The following is a 21954-nucleotide window of genomic DNA, read 5'->3' on the forward strand; positions in this document are numbered from 1 at the left end:
GACAGGGACAGCCCCAGCCGGGCTTCCCGCAGCTGTGCCCACCGCCAGAACCAGCTCCAGCCAGTCACAGCCCCCGAGATGCCAAACAGAGACGGGCGAGAGGCCGGCAGGAAACTGACACCCCCTCACTAGAGAGCCTGCCCGGTCGGGGTGCGGGGCACCATCCCCGTCTGAACTCACCCCACAGCTCAGCCGTCTCCCAGTGACCCAGACGCGTCACCACGGCCCCAGGGCTGATCCCCGACCAAGGTCAGAACTCCCCCCAGTGTGACGGCCCCCATGCCACTCCTGTGGTGGAAGGGACGGCAGGCAGAGACCAGGAGTAGAGTCTTTTTTATTAATGGCTGCGTTTTCAAAGAACCGTTTTGTTACCAGGAAAGCTCCCCAGGAAGGGATTGCATTAGTGCAACAAGGGGGAGCCTTGATGCCAGGCTTTCCAGACACTTCCAGGTGGAGACTTTTGGCCTAGGCCGGCCGCCGGGGACTCGGGGGCTGGGAGGACACACGGCCCCTCCCCCGCCCCGACGGGGCGCTAAGGCACCCGGCCCGCCTGGGGGGGCAAAACCCCGTGCCGTCAGCAGGCCGGCGGCTTGCAGCCCTCAACCTGCAGCCCTTTGCTCAGGAGGAAGGCGTCCTGCATGGGGTCACAACCCAGGAAGAGCTTCACCATGCCCTTGGCATCCTCGGAGCCCCCTGGCCTCAGAATGCAGCTTCTGTAGTCCATGGCAACCTGAGGAGAGGGGGCGGGGCTGCAGGAGGGTGGAGCACCCCCTTCACGGAGGGTGTGGGTGTGGCCACCTCTGCTGTGACTCAACAAAGGGCAGGGGAGCAGGGGGTTCTGGGCAGGGCCCTCAGAGCCTGGCAGGCCCAGGCGGGCGGCAAAAGCATCTAGACCCAGGCCCAAGGACCTCCGTGTTGGTCTGCACGGCAGGCCGGCCTCTCACCTTGCCACTCAGGACGCCCTCCTGCTTGAAACGAGTGTGTGGACCGTGTCCGCGGAGTACACCTCGCTGCACAGGTAGCCATAGGACTGGGCGTCGTAGCTTCCTGCCAGGTGGCCGAAGGTCGCAGGCAGGTGGGTCCCTGGGACACATGCGGAGAGGCTCCTGCCCGGCCCCCTGGCCGCTCCGTGCCCCTTCCCCAGAGCCCAGAGCTTGGGGCCTCAAAGCAGCCCTGTCTGAGTCCCCTGCCACTAGAGGGAGTATTGGCCCAACACTTCTAGAAAACGGGGACCTTGCGGGCAACTCAGTGGAGGGACACAAATCAATCTTTGCCGACTTTCTGCTGAAGCTCACGAGGGTTCACCCCTAAGCCTCTTACAGGGACAGCTGCCCGAGGCTCCGAGGGATGAGTCAGGGCTCGCCCTCCAGCACGGGGAGAGCGCGGGTTAAAGCGCTCACGAGGGAGTGAACTGCGTCTCCGCACCGACACGCTCGGGCAAACCTCGTCGACGCGTTCCGTCCGGGGTATGAAGCCCTCTCCTGCCTCTTCCAGGCTCTCCAGAAAGCACGTGCAGATACGCCCAGCCCACCCTCGGACTCCGCGGGCCACAGCTGGAGGGACCAGCCCAGGAACCCAGGCAGGAAGAGGCCAGAGGTCAGCGAGCCTCGACCAGAGCCCGTCAGTCGGTCCCCCTTCACACACCACCAGAGGATCCTCTTGACCTGGGCAGTAGCCGCCAACCGACCGCTAAGGTGGGCCCGGCGTGCGCTTGGCTACCTGGCGTGGCTGGGACCCCGAGGATCTCCTGGCAGAGGCGGGCATTGTCCTAGGCCGGGTCCGAGGGCGTCTGCGTGTGCAGGGCCTGGTCCACCTTGGCCAGGACGATCTGGCGCAGGTTGAAGAGGCCTGGAGGGCGGGAGGAAGGAGACGGGGGCGCTGGCACTGTGTCCAGGCCGCGCTTTCCAGCCGGGCGGTCCGGGAGCCCCTTTCCTTTCCCTCGGCCCGGCCGCACGGGGGTTGGCCAGCCGGGACTTGATGAGCTTGTCCAGCAGCTCCTGGGGGACGGCGCTGCTCGTGCCCCGCCGAGACTGGCAGCAGCGCCAGGGCTTCACAGGGCGCGGCGCTCCCGGCCCCAGAGCCTACCCTCTGGTTCTCATCCCCGGCTGTCACCAGAGTCGCAGGCAACGTGCCCTTCTTTTCGTTTGTCTTTTTTCCGGCCCTCGACCACGCAAAGGTGTGAAGCCCTGCCACTCGCTGCCACGTGGATGCACCGTGAGAACACGGTGCTCAGCGAGAGAAGTCAGACACAGAAGGACACACAGGGTGTGACCCCACTGAGGGGAAACGTCCAGAACAGGTAGATCCACAGAGTCAGAGTGGGTTCCTGGTTGTCAGGGACAGGGGAGGGGAGGGAATGATAACTAAGGGCGTGAGGGACCTTTTTGGGGTGAGGGAAATGTTCCAGAACAGGGCAGTAGTGATGGCTGCACAGCTCAGTAAAGTGTCCCCACGCGCTCCGGTTGCAGTCTGTGAGAGCATCGCTCTCAGGACGAAGGGCTGACTGCAGGAAGACTGAACGAGCACTGGGTCCTGGGCCCAGACGCTCATCTGGGGACCCCCCCCACATTGGGAAGTCACTGGGACTTGCTGAGCCTCCACCGAGACTGGCAGCAGCCCCAGGGCCTCACAGGGCGTGGTGCTCCCGGCCCCAGAGCCTAACCTCTGGTTCTCATCACTCATCACTCACCAGCCTTGCATGCAACGTTCCTTTCTTCTATTTTGTCTTTTTTAAAGGCAACTCTTGAATACCTGTATTTAACATGCAGGGAACCAGTCCTGACTCCTTGATCTGGGACTTCCAGCCTCCAGAGTCTCGAGGACATCCACTTCCGTTGTTTACGCGCCCAGTGCGTGGGGTTTGATGATGGAAACTGACACCGAGGGCGTCTCCTCGTGCGGGGTGACATCAGCGGAAGAATCCCGTGGCGAGGGCCTGCCTGAGGACCACGGGAGAGCCCGGGCCCTCCCCGCCCCCTGCCTTCAGCCCCTCGCCCGCACCCTCCTGGGAGCGGAGCTGGTGCATCGCTTGCCAGAACTCATGGAAGTAGGTCTCCAGCTCATCATGCTGGAACAGGGAGGGCGGGTTGGGCGTAGGCTTGGTGAAGTTGGCCACCATGGCCGCGATGGCAATCTGGCGCCTCCCGTCCTGCTGCAGGCAGCCCGGCTGCAGGCCAAAGCAGGCCATGTGCCCGGACTTCCCTTCCCTGGGGAGGGACGCGGGTGAGGCCCCGCTACCACAGAGGAGCCCCGGCCCACGGCCAACAGGTTCCCCCACGCATGCACCGAGGGTAGAGGTCCAGGTAGAACTTGCTGATGGATGACCTTGCCCGAGGCCGCGTCCCGGACCGTGTAGAGCCTCACATCTTCATCTTCGTGACGCATGTTGGCGCCTTCCTCCAGGTCGAAGGTCAGCCCCAGCAGCTCCTGGGAGATGCCCAGCCGCCCGCGCGTGACCACCTGCATGGGGAAGGACTCATTGAGCAGGTACTGGTCCACGTGGTAGCGCGTCTCCTCCCCCTGGTTCATGTAGTAGCGCAGGTCCTAGACGTTGATGGGCCCATCAAAGTGCAGGCCCCGCCTCTGGCACTCAGCCTTCTTTAGCTCCAGGATCAGGGCCGCTCCTGCTCCCCGAGGGGCTTCAGCTTCTGGGCCAGCTCATCTGCGGGCGGAGGGGAGAGGCTCAGCTATGTCCCTGTGGCAGCCGCCCAGCCGCCCCCCACCCCACGCCCCTCGAGGCAGAATGAAGGGTTGGGGAAGGCGACCCCCAAGGGCTGACACAGTGGGGTCTCAGGCAGCACCACGTCCAGTCAAGGTCCACCTGACCCCCGTCCCCACTGGGACTCGGGGAGGCGGGGTTACCTAGGAAAGTGGCCACCACCTGGCTGGTCTTGGCCATGTTCATCTCCAGCACAGAGTCGGCACGCGTGCTGAATCCCAGCAGGCGGGACTTCTGAGCCTGCAGCCTTACCAGCTCCCCGAGGATCGCGCAGTTCTCCTGGAACCCAGAGACAGCCAGCGCTGGGGACCGTGGGCCACGCCCTCCCCACAGGCCCCGGGCCAGGTCTCTGTGGGTGGGAGGGCTCTCAGGCCACTGGCAGGCACAGCCAAACACCCTCCCTCCTCCTCCTGGCCTGGATTTCTAGACACTTTGGTGCTGTCCTAACATGTGGTCTTTATGAACACAGGTCCTTTTGGAACCAGAAACGGCATGAACCATGATGAGCTCTAAGGCCAAGGGCAGGAAGAAATGTGACCAGGCTCTCCACCCGGGCTCAACAATACAAACTTGGCTGCCGTGCAGACAGCAGCTCATCCCCACGGCGCCCGAACACCCAGCCCCTGGACGGCGAGAGACCTGTTGCTGCAGGTGCCCCGTGGTTGGCTGGTGAGGCCTGGCCCCAGGCGTACGCCACCTTCTCTGGGGCCACCTCTCTGGGTCTGCGGTGGGGTTCTCCTGGGAGCCCCCAGTCACCACAGGACCAACGTGGCCTGTCTGCAGCCCAAGAAGGTGGGGACACAGGTCTGTCCCCCGTGGACATCACCCGCGAGGCCGAGCAAGCACCAGTGGTGTCTGCGGGGAAGATGAAGGGCTCATGCACAGCCCCCATCTACTGAAGATGCTAAACGGGAGAAGCACAGACTGCAGCCACATGCGGTATGGACCAAACGCAAGTGTCCTTGCAGGAACCGATGTCTGAATGTCGAGGCTGTTCCCGGGCCACAGTGAGAAGGCCCAGGCCCCACGCAAGGCACAGAGAGGGGATGGGGGGAACATCTGCGAATCTGAGCTCATCGGGCATCACCCCAGAAGGAGAGGGAGAGAGCCAGAAGGAGATACGGAGGGAGAGGGAGAGAGAGGGAGGTACAGACGTCTCTCCTTTCCCTGGGGGTTCTCTAGTGCAGCCAAGCCTGAAAACCACTGCATTTCGGGAGATGGGTCCTCGTGGAAAAGTTAAATAGTAGCTCATGGCATTATCGACACATATTAAAATGGCCCCAAATCTTGGGGAGTCAGGGAGGGGAGCTGGCGGCTGCCTCGTAAAGGAGGAGAGATTGGGCGTCAGAGGAGGTGCCTGCCTCCACCACCTCCGCCGCCGCTGCCCCCCCCCAGGGCCCCGCAGACTTCATCTCCCAGCTGTGGTCCTGGGCTGGAAGGCAGCGGGGAGGTCAGGCCGTCCCAAGCATCAACGTTGACTTCAGGGCTGATCTGAAAGGCGCCTGGTGTTTGTTGAAGCAGAAAAAAGAGAAAGCAGTGGGCAGAGGATGGGAGGGGGAGGGAGCCCCCATCAGCCCTTCTCCCTGTCTCCCTCTCTGTCCCCCTCCCTCCCTCCCTCCCTCTACCTCCCTGCCTCTCACTCTCCCTCCATCTCTCCCTCTGCCTCTCTCCCTCCCTCTCTCCCTCCCTCTCTCCCTGTCCCTCTCTCCCTGTCCCTCTTGCCCTGTCCTGTCCCTCTCTCCCTCCCTCCATCCCTGTCTCTCTTTCCCTGTCCCTCTCTCCCTCTCCCTCTATCCGTCCCCCCTCCCTTTCCCCGTTTCCATCTCCCTCTCTGCCTCCCTCTTTCCCTGTCCCTGTTTCCCTGCTCTGCTCTCCCTCTCCCTCTCCCTCTTTCCCTCTCCCTCTCTCCCTGTCCCCCTTTCCCTGTCCCTGTTTCCCTGTTCCGCTCTTCCTATACCTCTTTCCCTCTCCCTCTCTCCCTCTCGTGCTCCCTCTCCCTCACCCTCTCCCTCCACCTCCTTCCCTCTCCAGAGAGGGAAGGAGGTGGAGGGAGAGGGACAGGGAGCAGGAGAGGGAGGGGGGAGAGGGAGAGAGGGATAGAGGGAGGGAGAGGGACAGGGAGCAGGAGAGGGAGGGGGAAGAGGGAGAGAGTGATGGAGGGAGGGAAAGACAAAGACATCTCTCCCTCCCTCCCTCTATCCCTCTCTCCCTCTCTCCCTCCCTCTCTCCCTCTTCCTCGCTCCCTCTCCTCCCTCTCCCTCCGTCTCTCCATCTCCCTCACTCCCTCCCAGAGACAGAGAGACGAAGAGGCAGAGACAAGGGAGAGGGAGAGAGGGAGAGGGAGAGAGAGGGGGAGAGAGGGAGAGACGGAGAGAGGGAGAGAGAGAGAGGTCTCTTCCTCCCTTTCCCTCTCTCCTCCTTCTCTCCCTCTCTCCCACTCTCCCTCTTCCCTCTCCCTCCCTCCCCCCTCCCTCTCTCCCTCTCCCCCTCTCCCTCGTCTCTCCCTCTCCCTCCATCTCTCCCTCTCTGGGAGGGAGTGAGGGAGAGGGAGAGACAGAGGGAGGGAGAGGGTGAGACAGAGGGAGGGAGAGGGAGAGAGGAAGGGAAAGGGCGAGGGAGGGAGAGGGAAGGAGGACGAGACGTCTCTCCGTCTCTCCCTCTCCGTCTCCCTCCCCCTCCCTCTCTCCCTCTCCCTCCCTTCCTCTCCCTCTCCCTCTCCTAGAGGGAGGGAGGGAGAGGGAGAGACAGAGGGAGAGGAGAGGGGGAGTCGGAGAAGGAGGTAGGGAGAGGGAGAAGGCGAGAGGGTGCCTGCTTCCCTCTCTGTCTCCCTCCCTCCCTCCCTCCCTCTCCGTGTCCCTGTCTCCCCCCTCTCCCTCTCCCTCTCCCTCTGTCTCTCCCTCTCTGGGAGGGAGAGAGGGAGAGGGAGAAGGAGGGAAAGTGATGGAGGGAGGGAGAGGGAGAGAAGGAGGGGAGAGGGAGGGAGGAAGAGAGCTCTCCCTCTCTCCCCCCTCTCTCTCCCCCTCCCTCTCTCCCTCTCCCCCTCTCCCTTGTCTTTGCCTCTCCCTCCGTCTCTCCCTCTCTGAGAGGGAGTGAGGGAGACGGAGAGACGGAGGGAGAGGGAAAGGGAGGAGAGGGAGGGAGGGAGGGAGAGACGTTTCCTCCCTCCCTTTCCTCCCTCTTCTCCCTCTCCCTCTCCCTCTCCGTCTAACTCTCCCGCTCCCTCCATCTCTCCATCTCCCTCACTCCCTCCCAGAGGGAGAGGGGAGGGAGAGAAGGAGAGGGAAAGAGGAGAGGGAAGAGGGAGAGGAAAGAGGCAGAGGAAAGAAGCAGAGGGAAGAGGCAGAGAGGGAAGAGGGAGAGAGGGAGAGGGAGAGAGAGGGGGAGAGAGGGAGAGACGGAGAGAGGGAGAAAGAGAGAGGTCTCTTCCTCCCTTTCCCTCCTCCTTCTCTCCCTCTCTCCCACTCTCCCTCTTCCCTCTCCCTCTCTCCCCCCTCCCTCTCTCCCTCTCCCCCTCTCCCTCGTCTCTCCCTCTCCCTCCATCTCTCCCTCTCTGGGAGGGAGTGAGGGAGAGGGAGAGACAGAGGGAGGGAGAGGGAGAGACAGAGGGAGGGAGAGGGTGAGACAGAGGGAGGGAGAGGGAGAGAGGAAGGGAAAGGGCGAGGGAGGGAGAGGGAAGGAGGGCGAGACGTCTCTCCCTCTCCGTCTCCCTTCCCCTCCCTCTCTCTCTCTCCCTCCCTTCCTCTCCCTCTCCCTCTCCTAGAGGGAGGGAGGGAGGGAGAGGGAGAGACAGAGGGAGAGGAGAGGGGGAGTCGGAGAAGGAGGTAGGGAGAGGGAGAAGGCGAGAGGGTGCCTGCTTCCCTCTCTGTCTCCCTCCCTCCCTCCCTCCCTCTCCGTGTCCCTGTCTCCCCCCTCTCCCTCTCCCTCTGTCTCTCCCTCTCTGGGAGGGAGAGAGGGAGAAGGAGGGAAAGTGATGGAGGGAGGGAGAGGGAGAGAGGGTGAGGGAGAGAGGGAGAGAAGGAGGAGAGAGGGAGAAGGAGGGAGGAAGAGAGCTCTCCCTCTCTCCCCCCTCTCTCTCCCCCTCCCTCTCTCCCTCTCCCCCTCTCCCCCTCTCCCTTGTCTTTGCCTCTCCCTCCGTCTCTCCCTCTCTGAGAGGGAGTGAGGGAGACGGAGAGACGGAGGGAGAGGGAAAGGGAGGAGAGGGAGGGAGGCAGAGGGAGGGAGGGAGGGAGAGACGTCTCCTCCCTCCCTCTCCTCCCTCTTCTCCCTCTCCCTCTCCCTCTCCCTCCAACTCTCCCGCTCCCTCCATCTCTCCATCTCCCTCACTCCCTCCCAGAGGGAGAGACGGAGGGAGAGGCAGAGACAGGGGAGAGGGAGAGAGGAAGAGGGAGAGAGAGGGGGGAGAGAGGGAGAGGGAGAGAGGGGGAGGGAGAGAAGGAGAGGGAAAGAGGAGAGGGAAGAGGGAGAGGAAAGAGGCAGAGGAAAGAGGCAGAGGGAAGCGGGAGAGGAAGAGGGAAGAGGGAGAGAGGAGAGAGGGAGATAGGGAGAGGAAAGAGAGAGGGAGAGGGAGGGAGAGGGAGAGAGGGAGGGAGAGAAGAAGAGACAGAGGGAGAGCGAGAGAGGGAGTGGGAAAGAGGTAGAGGGAGAGCGGAACAGGGAAAGAGGTACAGGGAGAGAGGGAGGCAGAGAGGGAGGAGAGGAAGCAGGGAGAAAAGAGAGAAAGAACACACCGTCTACATTTCTGTCAAATGACACCGGGGATCCTTACACAACCAGGAGAAAGTAACACAGGGAGGCTCTTTCTCAGCTGGAACTGGAACTGCAGACGGGGCCAAACACCACCAGGCTGGCCACACGTGTCCAGCCGCCGCTCCAGCCCCGTCAGCCGTGAGTCCGGTCACCAGGGCTCTGAGTGTCTGCTCCAGGGAGCTGGGGTTCACCCTCTCACCCGGGAGGCCAGGCCAAGAGAGCAGGGCCCCGGGCTGGACACATAGGGGAAAACGCATCCCCACAGGACAGCTTGTGCGAGCAGATTCAGCTACCAGATTCTAGAGGCCCGGGACCACCCTGTGGCCCGTGAAACCCAGGAGCCACGAGGGTCTTGCAACGTGATTCCTGTCCGTTGGACTGTAAAGTTTATGTAGGGAATCTTGGAAACAGTGGTAACAAGGCTGAATTGGAACGAGCTTTAGGCTATTATGGACCACTCTGAAGTGTGTGGGGTGCTAAAAACCCTCCCGGCTTCGCTCTCGTTGAATGTGAAGATCCCCAAGATGCAGCCGATGCTGTCCGAGAACTAGATGGGAGAACACTATGTGGCTGCCGAGTAAGAGTGGACCTGTCGAATGGGGAAAAGAGAAGTCGAAATCGTGACCGCCTCCTTCTTGGGGTCGTCGCCCTCGAGATGATTATGGGAGGAGGAGTCCTCCACCTCCCACACATCTCCAAGATGGAGAGCCTTCTCCGTCAGCCAGAGCAGGTCCCTTTCTAGATATAGGAGAAGAGAGAGATCCCTGTCCCAAGAGAGAAATCACAAGCCGTCCTGATCTTTCTCTAGGTCTCCTAGCCGATCTAGGTCAGATGAAAGGAAATAGAAGACCACTTTGCAAGAGGAGTGGTGTACAGGCAATAACTTCATTTGGCAGGAGTATGTACAGAAAATTCAAGTTTTGTTTGAGACTTCCGAAGCTTGGTGCACTTTTTAAATGTTTTAGTTGTTCACATTTGTTTGTCTCTTGGGACAGTGACACATAAAGGTGTCATTCTCTATGGTTTGAAATGGGTCCTGTGAGGCATGTAATATGAAGAATTGTTACCTTACAATGTTCCCTTAAGCAAAATTGAACTTGCTTTGAATTTTTGGTCTTGCCTAGACTGATAATAAAACTCTAACTCCTGCCCACCTAAAGTGTGATGTTTACTATTATGGAAACAACACTGGCAAACATTGAAAAGACTTTCTGTAGCTGGGATGTGGTATGCAGCTGTAGTTAAGCAAGCAGTCTTTAAAAGGTGCTGTGAACCCAAGCCAGCAGGTAAAAATGAAAGCCGCACCCTTACCCTAGATTAGAGGTTTAAAAATTCCACTAGTCTTCACACCGGACAAGAGATTGTCCAGGGAGTTTAAAATCTAAGAAGTTTCAAGGAAGTTAGTTTACCTTTGAGTTAGGTCATACGTCCCCTCTGTGATTGCTGTACATGAATACATAGCTCTTTGTAATATTTTTTGGAAATTTGAGATTATCAAGATACCAATGTCCTGCCAGATTAAGAGTATATTGTAGAGCTGAACTTTGAGTTACTGTGCAATTTTTTTTTTCATGCTGTCATTTGTAATATGTTTTGTGAGAATCCTTGGGATTAACGTTTTGGTTGCAAAAGAAAAAAAGAAAAGAAAAGAATCCGCCTGCCAATGCAGGGGACACAGGTTCAAGCCCTGGTCCGGGAAGATCCCAGGTGCCGCAGATCAACTAAGCCCGTGGGCCACAACTACTGAGCCTGCACTCTAGATCCTGGGAGCCAGAACTACTGAGCCCCCGTGCCACAACTACAGAAGCCCACACGCAACGAAGACCCAACGCAGCAAGAAAAAAAAGACAATACTGGCCAGGTGATCAAGGGTAAAATCGTTTGTCATAAGTCCCGTTGATGGTGTGTATCCTTGATGTGACCTGAGGAGAATGGCATTTTTATCTCTGTCTGGGTCTTCCGCCCCAAACCCCATAACTCCAGACCAACCATAAGAAAACATCAGAAAACAAACAGACTAACAAATTGAGGGACAAAACACCTGACCAGTCCTCCTCAAAACTTTCAAGGTATCAAAACCCAGCGACGTCTGAGAAATGTCACAGCCCAGAGGAGACTGGGACAGAAAAAGGATGTTAGGGGAACACTAGGGAAATTCTAATAAAGTGTGGACTTTAGTTAATAACAATGTATCCATCTTGGTTCCTTAGTTGGATAAACATGTCACACTAAGGTACTAATGAGTTGGAAATAGGGGTACTGGGTCAGGGTCCACGGCACTCTGTACACTCTGTACAGATCTTTGCAACTTTTTTGTAACTCTAAGCTCTTGTAAAATTAAGCGAGTACTGAACAGAGCTAAGAATGTTATTTCCCTGATTTGAACATGCCTGAGTTTCTTTTCATGGTCACATTTTTGCTATTTGGATGTGTCTTGGAATCAGTAGCAAAGGAGAGTTGCCAGCCCCTGGGAAGATGTGGGTGGTTCGCAGGTGGCTTGCTCTGGAGCTGAAGACCACGGTGGGGTGGGAAGTCTGCAGCCTCGGGCTGCACTTAGAAACATGGGAGGGGATGGGCCAGCTCAGTTAGGGATGGAACCTATAAATAAAACTTTTTTCTTTTCCGTTATGGCTTATCACAGGATACTGAATATAGTTCCCTGTGCTAGACAGTAGGACGTTGTAGTTTATCCATCCTATATTTAATAGTTTGCATCTGCTAACCCCAAACTCCCAATCCAACCCTCCCTCACTGTTTCTCCCCCTTGGCAACCACAAGTCTGTTCTCTATGTCTGTGAGTCTGTTTTTGTTTTGTAGACGAGTTCATTTGTGTCGTATTTTAGATTTCACATATAAGTGAGATCATATGATATTTGTCTTTCTCTTCTGACTTACTTCACTTAGTATGATAATCTCTAGGTCCATCCACGTTGCTGCAAATAGCATTATTTCATTCTTTTTATGGCTGAATAATATTCCATTGTATATATGTACCACATCTTCTTTATCCATTCATCCATCAGTGGACATTTAGGTAGCTTCCATGTCTTGGCTACTGTAAATAGTGCTGCAATGAACGTTGGGGTGCATGTATCTTTCTTTCTTTCTTCTTTCCTTCTTCCTTTCTTCCTTTCTTTCTTTCTCTCTCTATCTTTCTCTTTCTTTCTTTCTTTCTTTCTCTCTCTTTCTCTCTTTCTCTCTTTCTTTCTTTCTTTTTTCTTTCTTCTTTTATTGTCACACGGCATGTGAGATCTTAGTTCCCTGACCAGAGATGGAACCCACGCCCCCTGCACTGGAAGCATGGATTCTTAACCACTGGACCACCAGGGAAATGCCAGGGGTGTATGTATAGTTTTGAATTAGAGTTTTCTCCGGATCTATGCCCGGGAGTGGAATTGTGGGACCCTATGGCAGCTGTATCTGTTCCTGCACGCCTCACATCAACCACCTGCACTCCAATCCTTGCTCTCAACGTCATCTTTGGGGAACCCAACCTGCGACAGGGACCTTGACAAGAAGAAATGGCTCAGGGAAAAGCTACCTGCACGGGGAGGAGATAGAGACCATCGCCCCTGGGGTGCGGAGGGGAGAGTGGGTGCAGAGGTTTGTCATTTCACCCCCGATACTCATCTCAGCCCTCGTGGCTGCCCCACTCTAGGTCACCTCGGGATACAGAGGTGACCCGGTTAGAGTCCCTGCCTGTGCAGGAATCGGGGCACCAGCGGGTCTGAATAATATTAGTGCAGGGTCTCCCCCGTGGCACTGGGGTTATTCGGGGCGGGTCATCCTCTGCTGAGGGCCCCTCCTGGGCACTGTGTGGGGTTTAGCAGCATCCCTGGCCTCACCCATTTGATTCCAGGGGCCCTCCCTCCCAGTTGTGACAACCACAGATTTTCCCCACACATCACGGAAGAACTGGGTGAGGCGGGGGCAGGATGGCTCTGGGCGAGGACAGCTGTGTTGAAGCAACCAGCCTGGCCCAGGGCAAGGTCTGCCCCAATCCCGTCAGCGCCTGCATTTAGAACTGCCCCTTTCCTCTCCCACCTCCCCTGCCCTGCAGTGGTCTCCGAGACATCATCCCCATGTAATAAATCACACCTTCTCAGTTTACTGTTTGCTGCCCTCGCTAGAACGTGAGCTCTTTGAGGACAGGGATGCTGTTATGTCCCCAGCACCTAGAAGAGTGTCTGCTGTGTAGTAGATGCTTCATAAATACTTGCTGAATAAAGGAGTTGAATAAAGGGATGAGTGGATGAATGAATGAAGGTTACAATGGAAGGAGGGGGGAGATTCCCTTTCTGGCTCTCGGGGGTTGGGAGATCAAGTGAAAGATCTGTCCTAAATAGGCTGACCAGCCTTCTGGGGTTCCCCAGGACTGAGAGTTTCCCCAGAGTTCCAGCGCTCAAACCTGAGCGGTCCTGGGCAAACTGGGGGCAGGTGTTGGTCACCCTATCTAAACACAGTAACAATTCCAGCTGCAATAGCAATGGCCAATGACCTCTACGGTCTTATTGACCATGCACAGTTCTCTACCTGGCGGGGAAGGGTGGGCCGGGATTGGAATTCTGGTGATCCAGGGCGGGTGAGGGCACACCCCGGGCTTGTGGAGGGGAGTCCAGGAAGGTTCTGGAGGAAGTGACAGTGACACAGGAGGGAGGGAGGAGTCTAAGGAAGAACATCCCACATGACAACCTGTGCCAATGGCCCTGGGCCCAAGGTCACACCTGACCAGGGCTTGCTTTTTTTTTTTCTAATTTACTTTTCCCCACATGGATATGCAATTGTCCTAATGCCATTTATTGAAAACTCCTTAATTTCCCCACTTTCTATCATATCAAGTTCTCATATATCTGTTTCTGGACCTTTTTTCTATACCATAGAGCTATACGTCCCATCCTTGCACCACTAGGGCTGTTTCATCACTATAACTTTATTTATTCATTTTGTTTTGGCCGTGCTGTGTGGCATGTGGGATCTTATGTCCCTGACCAGGGATCGAACCCGCGTCCCCTGCAGTGGAAGCTCGGAGTCTTAATCACTGGACCTCCAGGGAAGTCCCCAGGGCTTGCTTTGACATCCATGGAATGGTGGCAGGTGGGCACGGGGAGCAGCTGTCTGTGAGCCATCCTGTGTAGAAATGCAGGGTGGAGGGGAGGACAGATGGAGCTGGAGGGGAAGAAGCGGAGGAGGGAGGGAGGAAGGGAGGGAGGCCGGGGGAGAGACAGACAGAGAGTTTCCGGAGACAATAGCTCTGGCCGTGTCCTAGGGCATGAAAGCTGAAAGTAGCTCCTAGTGCCGGGAGCCTTGGAGCCAGAGGCTGGGAGCCAGGGTGACTGGCTCTCCTCCCTGGTGTGCGTGTGTTGCGGGGGGGTGGGTGGCTCTGGGCTTCTCAGGCTGGGAATGGGGTGCACAGAGCAGGAACGGAGCAGGGACCCTTCTCTCTGGAACCTCGTGGGCCATCCTCAGCTCACAAAGCTGAGCCACTCCTTGCCCTACGAGTGGGGGGCTTATCCTCCCTGTCCCCTGGATCATACCCCCTCACACACAACTTCCCCGTGTGTGTTCCCAGGAACCAAGAGAATCTGTTTTTAAAAGATTTGGGGGAGGGGGGTAACCATACAAACAAGAGCAGAATGGATACTTTTTCAGGATATGAATGGCTCTGTGTAAGCCCACCCCCAGCGTAACCACAGTCCTGACCTCTAACACTCTTGACGAGTCAGCCTTGGTCTGGGCTTGCGGACCCACGGAAGCTTCCTCATTCCCTCCTTCAGATCCCGACTCTCCCTCGGCGTCTTTGTGAGAAGCACCCGGGGAAGTGGGACTGCTAGGCTGTACTGCTGCTAGAACTCCACCTGGGCTCCACCAGGCTCCAGTCCCCGCCCTGTCCACCTAACTGACCCTGAGGCACCTCAACTGGTAGGAGCAGCATCACCTTCCCTCCTGGGACTCGTGATACTTAAGGGAGACACCGAAAGACAAGCCTTTGGCTCCCTGGCTGGCAAAGAGCAGGTACTCAATTGTCATAAGTGTCCGTATCAGTGAGGGTTCTCCAGACAAACAGAATCCATATGGGGTGTGTGTGTATATACACACACACGTACATATGTACAAGCATACAAAAATATACAGCTGTGTACATATGCAGTATGCGTACACACATATACACATATAGTATATACAATACACACATACATATATACACACATATAAAATGCAGTTCGTATATATACAGTATGTATACACACATATACACACAATATAGACAATACACACATACATATACACTATACATACACACATAAAATGCATAGTTTGTATGTATACAGTATGTACACATACGTTTAACATATGCAATATACACACCTAGGTACATATATAGCATACGTATATACACACATACAAAGATATTTAGGTGTGCATATAGACAGTATACATACATACACATATAATATATGCAATACATACACGTACATACATATAGACACACATATACACCTACATATAAAAGCATATAGCATAAAAATATATATGTACTGTATATAGAAATTCATCGTATATATACATACATATATCATATATATAAGATATATACACATACATATATACAATGTGTACACACACACACCTATATGTAAATATGCGCATGTACATACACATATAAATTCATACGCAAGTGTGTATATAATAGTATATTCAATATACTTATAATACCTAGAAACATATTGGGGGGGAGGTGTCACGGTACATCAAGGGGGGGAGTCGAACCCGCCACCCCAGGCCCCGAGGGGTCTCCCCCGGTCTCCACTTCGGGCCGGTGGGTGTGGCCGGGGGCAGCTGAAGACGTGCGTGCGTGCTTGCGTGCGTACGTGCGTGCGTTCGTACGTGCGTACGTGCGTGCGTGGGGGCGGGTCCACGGGGCGGGAGGCGCTCGCCGCGAGTGAGTGGTTCAGCCGGGCCCCGGCTCATTGTGCTTGCCTCACGCCGGCCCCAGTTGGCAGCAGCGCTGGAGGCCCCGGGCCTGTGACCACAAAGAGGGAGCCGGGGGCCGGACGGGAGCAGGCCGGCGGCGGCGGCGGCGGCGCCGGCTGAGGCCCAGGCCAGGCTCCCTCCCCTCAGCCTCCCACCCGCCCGCCCGCCCGCCTGTCCCGCCCCCGCCGGCGGCGCCCCGCCCCTCCCCCAACCGCCAGACTAGCCTGGTGCGGGGGCCGCGCGCGAAAACGTGGGGGAGAAGCTGAGGCTGGAGTCGCCCGTGGTGGCCGAGCCTGCCGTCTACCCATGGCTGCTGCTGGTCTACGTGAGTGCCGCCCGTCCCCTCTTCCCGGACCTCCACCTCTCTTCCCCCACGGCGCGCGCTGAGCCCACCGAGTAACGGAGCGACTCGAGTCGCCAGACCCTCTTTGGAGCCCCCCTTCCCACCCTGCCTGGTTCTCCGCGGCCGTTTCCAGCCCCCGCGCGCAGGGTGGGCAGAGGGGAGCCGGGGCCGGCCGGGGTCACAGACTCGGCAGCGGGGACCCCGCGCTTCCGAGGGGCGCCCGAGCCGGTCTGCCGTTGGCCCTGTAGGGCTGGGGACCCAGGTCCGCCCCCCCCCCCCTCGGCCTGGACTGCCGGCGGGCTTGCCCTTCCATACTTTATGATCTGACACGTCGGGTTTCTTTTTCCTGGCCAGCTTTACCATTACCTGACCAGCTTTCCCAGCATCCCCTGATAATGTGTTAGATATTCAAGTTTTAGGGCCCGGTCCCAGCCCTATGGAATCAGCAACTCTGGTGGGGCTCAGTGATCTCTGTTACAACAGGCCCTCCAGATGATTTTTATTCACCTTAAAGTTTGAAAATATCTGCATTGTCAGCTGGCCGAAGCGTCCACCAGCAGGTGAAGGGGAGTGGCGCCTGGAAAAGATAGGGACCAGCCAAGGTAAGTACAGTAGCATTTGCCATGGTAGTAATGGAGAATGCCTTTTCTCCACTGGTTGGCACAGACTAGTATCTGGGAGCAGTGGCAGGGTTATTTAGGATGCTTTACATTGCAGTGTAGAGTGACCGCTGTCCTGGTTTGCCAGGGACTTCCCCTGTGTGAGCACTTAAAATCTCATCCTGGCAAACCCCTTAGCCTTGGGTTTGATAAACTTAGGGAATAACGTGAAATTTAGGGGAAACATGATCTAGGTTTTGGGCAAGTCACAAGTGCTAATTAAAGCTAAGCAAGTATGGACAACATCTAGCCTTCTTTACCCCTTTGCGGGGAGGTAAATCTTGATTGGGTGAGAGGACTTATTGTTAAGAGATCTTTGTAGAAACATCCCCTTCTGCTTAGTCCGCTGGTTCTCCGTTCTGGCTAGACATTGGCATCGTCTGAGGAGAGTTAAAAGGATTGTATTGGTCTAGCATGACCAACCGTCGGTGTGAGGGTTTTTAAAAAGTGCTTCAGAGGATTCTAATGTGCAGCCAAATTTAGGTGCCACTGCTTAAGCTTTTGAACCGCTGCTACGTATTTTCACCTCATCTTGCTGTGAGAATATCCAACTGTAGTTGAGGTTTGTTGTTTTTCTTTTTCTTTTTTTAACTGTCTTATTATAAGATTTACTGTCTTAAATAAGATTGAATGGACAGAAAATCCTGCTAGTCCATCTGGTATAGCTGGATACCCAGAGTAATATCGTTAAGATATGTACCATTTAAGTATTGTGACTGGCCTTTTAAAAATTAACATATGCATTAAATTAGTATTGATAGTATAGATCTCTTTCGAAGTTGTCATGTTGGGGAGCTATACCTCTAATCTGCTGCCATTGCTAAATATCTGGACACCTCTTACTAGGAATTGCTTTTAAAAATCTTTAGGGATTAAAACCAAGATTGCTGTATTATTTGTACTGGGACCACAAAAACCTCACAGAGTTCCCCCGCTGTACCTTCTACCCCCATCTCTAACCCTTGGCAACTTCTAATCTGTTCTCCATCTCCACAGTTTTGTTATTTTAAGAATAATATGTAAACATAATCATGAATTACTTAATCTTCGGAGATTGGCTTTTAAAAACTTTTCCCTCGGCATCATTCCCTTGAAGTTCATTTCAATTTTTGCATATATTAATAATTTGTTCCTTGTTGTTGCTCGGTAGTATTCTATCATAAGATTTTATCACAATCTGTTTCAACATTCACCCATTGAAAGACATTTGGGGAGTTGCCAGTTTGTGGCTATTAGAAATAAAACTGCTATGAACATTTATGTGTAAGTTTCTGTGGGAACTTCATTAAGTTTTTGTTTCTTTTGGATAAATGCTCAAGAGTACAATTACTGCATTGTAGGGTGAATCTACTTTTAGGATTAAAAGAGACTGTCAAGCTGTTTCTCAGAGTGGCTAAACCATTTTATTTTCCCACCAGTGATGTGATATAATTTTTCTACATACTCGCTAGCATTTGATGTTGTCACTATACTTTAATTTTAGTTATTCTCTGATATCTCATTATGGTCTTAATTTGCATTTCCCTGATGGCTAACGATGTTGAACATCTTTTCATGTGCTTCTTTGCCATGTGTATATTCTCTTCCATGAAATGTCTGTTCCTGTCTTCTGCCTATTCTCTAGTTGGATTTTTTTAAGTTGTTTGGAGAGTTCTTTGTATATTATAGATACAAGTCATTTGTCTCCTATGGGATTTTCAAATATGTTTTCCCACTGTGTAATTTGAGTTTTCATCCACTTAAAAGGATCTTCTATGAAGCATTTTTAACTCATTTTGATGAGATCCAATTGATCAGTTTTTGCTTTTATTGATCATACTTTCGGTGTCAAGTCTAAGAATTATTCACCTAGTTGTAGATGCCAAAGATTTTCTCCTATTTTTTTTCTCTAAAAATGTCCTGCTTTTACATTTAAGATTATGATCCACTTTGATTTAATTTTTGTGTAAGATGTGTAAGGTTTAGGTTAAGGTTCATTGTTTGTTTGTTTGTTTTTGTCGAGGGATGTCCAACTGTTTCAGTACCATTTTTTGAAAAGTCTTTTCTTCCTTGATAGCTTTTGCACTGCTGTCAAAACCAAGTTAAATGTATTTGTGTCAGTCTATTGCTGGGTTCTCTGTTCCATTCCATTGATCTATGTATCTACCCTCCATCATTACTGCGAAATCTTGAAATTGGGTAGATTAATTCCTCCCATTTTAATCTTCCTTTACAAATTGTTTTAGCTATTCTTCAGCCTCTTCCTACCATATAAATCTTAGAATAAGCTTGTCTATATCCACAAAAATCTTGAGGGCATTTTAAGAGTAATTGTGTTAAGCCTCTTAACTTGGGGAGAATTGACAGCTTTATTATGTTGTGTTTTCTAATCCATGAACAAGGTATGTCTCCCTATTTGTTTGGGACTTTTAAAATTTTCTTCATCAGCATTTTGTAATTTTCAGTATAGAGGTCCTATAAATGTCTTATTGGGCTTCTATTTAAGTATTTATTTAGGTCAGTTGTAAATGGCATCACATATTTTTATTTAAGCTTCTACACATTTGTTATTAATATATAATTTGATAAAATTGTGTGGATCTTGTACTCTAAAACATTTACAAACTAATATTATTTCTCAAGCTTTATGTGGATTCCTTGGTATTTTCTCCATTTAGATTATCATCTCATCTTCAGATACAGACAGTTTTAGTTTTCCTTTTTCAATATAATAGGATATATTACTACTCAACATTCAGGAGGATATATTCCTTCCTATTCAACATAGTAGGAATAGTTCTTTCATCTTTTAAATAAACTTTTTAAGAATTTAACTTTTAAATGTATCTATTTATTTATTTTTGCTTTATTTTCTTACTAGAACCTCCAGTAATATATTTAATAAAAGTGGTGAGAGCAGATATCGGTGCCTTGTTTCTGATCTTACAGAGAAAGCGTTCAGTCTTTCACAGTTAAATATAATGTCGGTATAGGTTGTTTGTAGATCATCTTTATGAGTTTCTGTATGTTCCTTTTCTATTCCTAGTTTGCTTGGAGTTTCTTTTCTTCTTTTTTTTAAAATCATGAATGGGATTGGATTTTGTCAAATGCTTTCTCTGCATTAATGATTAGGATCACATGACTTTTCCCCCTTAATCTATTGGATATGGTAGATTACATTGTTTGATTTTCAAATATTTAACCAACTTTGCATAACTGGAATAAATACCACTTGGTCATGGTATATTATTCTTTTTATATATTTCTGGAGTTAATTTGCTAATATTTGGCTGAAGATTTTTACAGCCAATTTCATAAAAAATACTGGCCTGTAGTTTTCTTCTTTCTATACTATCCCAGTCTGGTTTTGGTATCAAGGTAATACTGGCTTCATAAAATTAATTAGGAACTGTTCCCTCTACTTCTGTTTCTTATCAAGTCATGTAAAATTGGTGTTAATTCTTTAAGTCTTGGGTAAAAGTGAAACATCTAAGCCTGAATATTTCTTTTGGGAGTTTTTAAATGAAAAATCAGTGTTTCTCATAGTTACAGGAAAATTGAGATTGTCTCTTTCATCTTGGCTGAGTTTTGGTAGTTTTGGGTGTAGACGCATTGGTCCATTTCATCCACATTTTTGAATTTATAGTGTAGACTTGTTCATAATAACTTGTCCCTTATTAACCTGCAGGATATGTCATGGTATCCCTGGTTGCATTTCTGATATCTGTGATTTGTGCCATCTCTCTTTTTATCTTGATCAGTCTTGCTACATCTTTCTTGATGAGATTGTTTATTTTGAAGAACCAGCCTTTTGTTTCATTGATTTCCTCCCCCCCCCATTTTCCTGTTTTCAGTTTCATGGATTTTTGTTTCATCTTTATTATTTCCTTCTTTCTGCTTGTTTAGTGTTTTCTCCTCTTCCGTTTTTACTATTTTAATATAGAAAATTAGACTATTTCTTTGAAATATTTTCTTTCCCAATTTAGTGCTATAAACTTCCCTTTCAGCATTGCTTTCACTTCATTCCACAAACGTTGATCTGTTATATCTCCATTTTCTTTTATTCTATGCATTTAAAAATTTTTCCTTGACTTTTTACCCATGAGTTATTTGGAATTGTGATGTTTAGTTTTCATGTGATTGAAGATTTTCCTGTTGTCTTTCTGTTATTGATTCCTAGTCTGGTTCCATTATGGCTAGAGAACATACTCTCTAAGATTTTAATTCTTTTAAATCTGCTAATGTTTTTTTATCACCCAGTGTATGGTATATGAGTGAATGTTCCGTGGACACTTGAATGTGTATTCTGTTTTTATTGAGTGTGTTCTTTTTTTTTTTTTTTTTTGAGTGTGTTCTTTAAATGTCAGTTATATCCTGTTGATTGATGATGTTTTCAGTTCTTCCATACCCTTGCTGATTTTTGTCTCTGGGAGTTCTATAAATTGCTGTGTTGAAGTCTCAAATAATAATTGTGGATTTGAAATTCTCTCCTTTTACCTTTTTCAGTGTTTGCTTCATGTGTTTTGAAGTTCTGTTGTTTGGTGCACACACATTTAGTATCACTAGGTCATCTAGGTGGATTATTCCTGTTATCTTTATGTAATGACCCTCTTTGCCCCTAATAATTTCCTTTGCTCTGAAATCTACTTTATCTGATATTAATATAGCCATTCCTGCTTTTTCTGATGAATGTTCACATGATATACCTTTTTCATCCTTTTACTTTGAACTACCTATATCATGATGTTTAAAGTAAGCTTCTTATAGACAGTATAGAGTTGGATCATGCTTGTGATTTTTTCATCTACTCTTCCAATCTCTGTCTTTGACTTGGTTATTTAGATCATTTACAGTTAATGTAATTATTGCTATGTTAAAGATTAGGTCTACCATTTTATTTTTTGTTTTGTCTTTTACCTTAGTTTCTCAATCCTGTGTTTCTCTTATTTTGCCTTCTTGTGGGTTACTTAAACATTTTTTGGTAAGTCCATTTTAATCTAATTTATTTATAATCATTTGTGTATACTGTTTGTATAGTTTTCTTAGTGGTTGCTTTTGGCCTTACACTATACATATGTAACTTATCATAGCCTACTGGAATCTGTCTTTTATTACTTCAAGTGAAGTTTCAAAATTTTACTTCCATTTAGGTCTCTTAATAGTCCCCAGTTTTAAAGTATGATTTTCTGTAGTATTTCCTTTATATACATTGAGAACCACATCAGATGGTGTCATAATTTTTGTTTGACCATCATAGGGAATTTAAGAAACTCATGAGACTAATGATAGTCTCTTATATTTATCCCACTTGTTTTCACCCATTCCATTGTTCGCCTTTTCTTTCTGAAGTTGCCAGTCTTCTGTTATTGTTTTTTATGTTTTCATAACAGTAGGTGATATCTGGGCTTTCCAGTGCCATTGGATATGAGTTTCAGGAAACACTGAGCCTGGCTCACTTAATGCTACTGAGTTGGAGGGTTTGTATACGTTGGGCCTGTTGGCACAGCAGATGCTAGCAGATTAGACTAATGCTGATG

General features: G+C 51.1%; 2 pseudogenes across 2 annotated transcripts in view; one reads left to right on the plus strand and one right to left on the minus strand.

The window, feature by feature from the left end:
- Positions 1-574: 574 nt before the first annotated feature.
- On the minus strand, positions 575-15214 carry LOC309621874 (thimet oligopeptidase-like; annotated as a pseudogene). Its single transcript has 8 exons — positions 15208-15214; positions 3862-4020; positions 3286-3661; positions 3011-3206; positions 1955-1997; positions 1720-1848; positions 945-1083; positions 575-730 (listed from the first exon to the last, which is right to left on the minus strand). The product of its transcript is annotated as a thimet oligopeptidase-like (transcript).
- A 5473-nt stretch (positions 15215-20687) lies between these two features.
- Positions 20688-21954, plus strand: part of LOC309621875 (serine/arginine-rich splicing factor 3 pseudogene) — a 37995-nt pseudogene continuing 36728 nt past the window's right edge. The window contains exon 1 of the transcript in view: positions 20688-20691. The product of the transcript in view is annotated as a serine/arginine-rich splicing factor 3 pseudogene (transcript). The remainder of the gene's footprint in view (positions 20692-21954) is intronic.

The sequence above is a fragment of the Balaenoptera borealis genome (assembly GCF_965194805.1).
Source record: "Balaenoptera borealis genome assembly, contig: HAP1_SCAFFOLD_1118, whole genome shotgun sequence".
NCBI lineage: Eukaryota > Metazoa > Chordata > Mammalia > Artiodactyla > Balaenopteridae > Balaenoptera > Balaenoptera borealis.